At 46.2% G+C, this 4,720-nt stretch overlaps 1 non-coding gene across 1 annotated transcript; it reads left to right on the top strand.

Moving 5' to 3' along the window:
• The first annotated feature begins 2,740 nt into the window (after positions 1-2,740).
• On the top strand, positions 2,741-2,847 carry LOC116083033. The gene has a single exon (XR_004115571.1). It is a non-coding gene; the product is annotated as a U6 spliceosomal RNA (small nuclear RNA).
• Positions 2,848-4,720: the final 1,873 nt, after the last annotated feature.

The following is a 4,720-nucleotide window of genomic DNA, read 5'->3' as shown; positions in this document are numbered from 1 at the left end:
CTCGAACTCAGAAATCCCACCTGCCTCTGCCTCCCAAGTGCTGGGGTTAAAGGCGTGCGCCACCACGCCCTGCTAACCTAAATCTTTTATTTGTTTGTTTTGAATCAGGGCCTCTCTGATAGCCCCAGCTGGCCTGGAAGTCACTCTGTAGACCAGGCTGGACTCCATCTAACTCACAGACATCCACCTGCCTCTGCCTCCTCAGTGTTGGGATTAAAGGTACGTGTCATCGCCACCCAGCTGAACTTGTGAGAGAGAGGGAGAGAGAGAAAAGAAAAAGAAAAAGAAAAAGAAAAAGAAAAAGAAAAAGAAAAGAATACAAGTCGTTTTGAAAAGGAATCCATCAAGGTAGTCTGTTTGCAGAGTCTCTGTTTCTCTGTATAGTGTTGTGTCAGAGCTGAGATTCAGACCCTCAGGAGACCACACTCTGCAAGGCAAGAATTTGAATTAACAGCCTGAGCCGGGCGGTGGTGGCGCACGCCTTTAACCCCAGCACTTGGGAGGCAGAGGCAGGTGGATTTCTGAGTTCGAGGCCAGCCTGGTCTACAGAGTGAGTTCCAGGACAGCCAGGGCTACACAGAGAAACCCTGTCTCGAAAAAAATTAAAAAAAAAAAAAAAAAAAAAAAAAAAAAAAAAAAAAAAAAAAACCCACAAAGAATTAACAGCCCGCTGGGCCACTTGCTTCCCTAGGGATCAGGAGTTGAGCAAGCAACGCGGGCTGAGGCAGGGAAACGTTTATATAGGTCTTTCATGACCTTTGGACCAAGTAAAGCTTAACAGACGTAGATTTTTTGTGACACCTTTCAACATAAACACATTGTCACAGGTTTTTAACGTCTTTGTGGCAGGCCAGTTTCAGAAAGCCTCGCTTTTTTCCAAGTCAGGTCCACCTGGTTTTCTGCAGATCCCTGTGGTCTGTTGGTTTGAAGAACAGTCTACACAATAGGAACATAAATCTCAATTTACTGAGAAATACAAATACAAATGCCAAGTCGTTGGAAGTGAGTCTGGAAGCTAAACAGGGGGTGGGGTGTGAGAGTGGGGGGTGGCTGTTGTTATTTAAAAGTGTTGAAGTCAATAATGAAGGTAGAAAGTCTGGGTTGGTGAGATGGCTCAGCGGGTAAGAGCACCGACTGCTCTTCCCAAGGTCCTGAGTTCAAATCCCAGCAACCACATGGTGGCTCACAACCACCTGCAATGAGATCTTGACACACTGATGTGTCTGAAGACAGCTGCAGTGTACTTATGTATGATAATAAATAAATCTTTGGGCTGGAGTAAACAGGGTGAACAGGGTGAGTAGGGCTAACTGGAGGGAGCAGAGGTCCTAAAAGTCAATTCCCCAAATCCAGATGAAGGCTCACAACTATCTGTACAGCTACAGTGTGTACTCATTTATAAATAATTTTTTGGTTTTATTTATTTATTTATTTATTTTGGTTTTTCGAGACAGGGTTTCTCTGTGTAGCCCTGGCTGTCCTGGAACTCACTCTGTAGACCAGGCTGGCCTCGAACTCAGAAATCCACCTGCCTCTGCCTCCCAAGTGCTGGGATTAAAGGCGTGCGCCACCACCGCCCGGCAGAATGTTTTTGTTTGTTTTTTTGTTTTTTTTTGTTTTTTTATAAATAATTTTAAAAAAAAAGGCAGAAAATCAATAACAAAGGCAGAAATGGGGAGCCATTTCTAATGCTGTAGCTCATTTCACTCTCCTGAGTTGCTCCCCATCCTGGAGTGTATTCAGAACACATACCCAGGTTTTGTCACAACTCTTTTGTTTTTTTTTAAACCTTTCCTTTCTTTTCTTTCTTTAAAGATTTATTTATTATTATATGTAAGTACACTGTAGCTGTCTTCAGACACACCAGAAGAGGGCATCAGATCCCTTACAGGTGGTTGTGAGCCACCATGTGGTTGCTGGGATTTGAACTCATGGTCTTCAGAGCAGTCAGTGCTCTTACCCGCTGAGCCATCTCTTCAGCCCTTGTCACAATTCTTATGCTGGCCTCTGAGGCAAAGGATGCTGCTGTTGTTGCTGGGATCTAAGGGTGCAGAGAGGGTTCACTTAAAAGGTAAGAAATGATAATGGAGATCTCGGGGAGTCCCAGCAGAGCCATCATACAATACCTGGCAAATTGGGGTCCTCTCGTGGGGTTCTTAGTTTTGTTAGTAAAATAAATTACACCCAGGTGGAGGTGGTGGTGCATGCTTTTAATCCCAGCACTTGGGAGACGGGGTCTCTTGAATTCTAGGCCAGCCTGAGTGAGTTCCAGGACAGCCAGGGTTACACAGAGAAACCCTGTCTTAAAAACCAACACCAAAAATAAAATAATTTAATGACAGTCACAGACAGAAGCAAGCATGAAGGTAACTTTGAGTTTAAAAGGACCTCCAGCCCCCAACACCCACCCCCTACTGCAAGCAACTGCAAACCTCATGGCTGAAAGGGAGGGGAGACCGGAGCTAGCAGCGAAAGCCATGTGGCTAGCAATGGGGCAGTAAGGAGGTCCGCCACCTGGGGACAGGCATCGAGGCTGCAGGGAAGGAGTAAAGAAGGCAGCCCCAAAAGGGAGTTAAGAAGTGTACTTGAGCGGGGCAGCGGTGGCACACACCTTTAATCCCAGCACTTGGGAGACAGAGGCAGGCAGATTTCTGAGTTCGAGGCCAGCCTGGTCTACAGAGAGTTCCAGGACAGCCAGGGCTACACAGAGAAACCCTTGACTTATAAAACAAAAAGTGTGGTGCTTGCTCCGGCAGCACATATACTAAAATTGGAACGATACGGAAAAGATTAGCATGGCCCCTGCGCAAGGATGACATGCAAATTCGTGAAGCGTTCCATATTTTTTTTAAAAAAAAAAGTGTGTGTGTGTGGGAAGTATACTTAGGCTTTTTTTGGGTTATTTCTTTCTTAAGCCACCGAAAGGCAAAAGGGGTGTGTGTGTGTGGGGGGGGGGGTGTGGACCCAGCCACATCTCATGGCAGCTCATCCTGAAGGGACCCTGGAAAGGAAAAGCACATTATCTTAAGATGAACTCCTCTTCCTAGGAGAGTCACCTAGCCAGGTCCCTGGCCTGTCCCATTGGTTTAACCCTTAAGAGAGGAGACAAGACGTCTCCACCCAGAGGTAGGCTCCCTTCTTCACCCTGTGACAGAGGGACCCAGCCGAGGCTACACTGCCTCAACCAAAACAGGAAAGCAAATGTTACCATTTTACTCGAAGGACTATGGAGAGTAATGCCTTCATCAATGACCTCCTGGATGGCAAGGACATTTCCCAACACACCCACGTTTATTAGAGAATGGCATTGAATTTCTTGAATTTACTGAGTTGGGGGCTGGTGAAGTGGCTCAGTGGGTAAAGTCGCTTCCTATCAATCTAGATGACCTGAGTTCAATTCCTAGAATCCATGTGGATAGCTAACTCTTGAAAGTTATCTTTAGGGCTGGTGAGATGGCTCAGTGGGTAAGAGCACTGACTGCTCTTCCAGAAGTCCTGAGTTCAATTCGCAGCAACCACATGGTGGCTCACAACCACCTGTAATGAGATCTGATGCCCTTTTCTGATGTGTTCATAAAATCAATTCCAAACAACCACACGAAGGCTACAATGTACTCACATACATAAAATAAACAAATCTTAAAAAAGAAAGAAAGTACTCTTTAGACTCCACACTCATGCCATGGCAGCTGCCCTGAGCCATCTTACCATCTTAGTTACTGTTCTATTACTGTGAAGAGACACCATGACCAAGGCAATTTTTTTTTTTGAGGCAGGGTTTCTCTGTGTAATCCTGGATGTCTTGGAACAGGCTGGCCTCAAACTCACACAAGTCTGCCTGCCTATGCCTTCTGAGTGCTGGAACTAACGGCCTGCTAAGGCAACTGTTATAAAAGGAAGCATGTCATTGGGAGCTTGCATATAGTCTAAAAGGTTAGACCATGACACCATGGTGGGAAGCAGGCAGGGGTGGTGCTGGAGCAGTAGCTGAGAGCTTTCCATCCTGATCCCCAGGTAGCTGGCAGAGAGACTGGGCCTGGTGAGGGGTTCTGAAACCTCAAAGTCCAGCCTCCAGCAGTGCACCTCCTCCATCAAGGACACACCAGACCCCCAGTCCTTCCAACAGTTCAATGGGGGGGGGGGGCTGAGCATGCCTCTGAGGGCTCTTTTCATTCAAAGCACCACAGTCCACTCCCAGGCCACCACAGACTTGTAGCCATCTCATGATGCAAAATGCATTTAATCTAATTTCAAAAGCTCTCCACAGCCTTTCAGTCTCAAAACTGCTTAAAAGTCCAGTGTCTCTTCTGAGACTCTTATCTATAAGCCACTGTAAAATCAAAATTCAAGAGCAGCTTACATACTTCCAACACACAATGACACAGAATATATTCATCACCATTCCAAAAGAAGGCAAAGGGAGATGGAAAACCACCGAGGCAAGCTGCATCTCCATGTTCTATGTCAAAGGAATACACTTTTTTGAGACAGGTCGATCTACATAGCCCTGGCAGTTCTGGACTGCTCTAAATAGACCAGGCTGGTCTTGAACTCAGAGATCCGCCTGCCTCTGCCTCCCAAAGTGCTGGGATTGAGGGCGTGTGCCACCACTGCCCAACCCGTAATTGTCATTTGATGTTGGGACATGGTCTCATTGCTACAGGAACAGCAATTCAATACAACCTTTGTTTACTTGCTGTTCAGAAGTTCACATGATTAG

This window comes from Mastomys coucha, unplaced genomic scaffold, assembly GCF_008632895.1.
Source record: "Mastomys coucha isolate ucsf_1 unplaced genomic scaffold, UCSF_Mcou_1 pScaffold11, whole genome shotgun sequence".
Classification (NCBI taxonomy): Eukaryota; Metazoa; Chordata; class Mammalia; order Rodentia; family Muridae; genus Mastomys; species Mastomys coucha.
The sequence above is the reverse complement of the archived record's forward strand: the minus strand, read 5'-3'. Positions and strand labels throughout refer to the sequence as shown.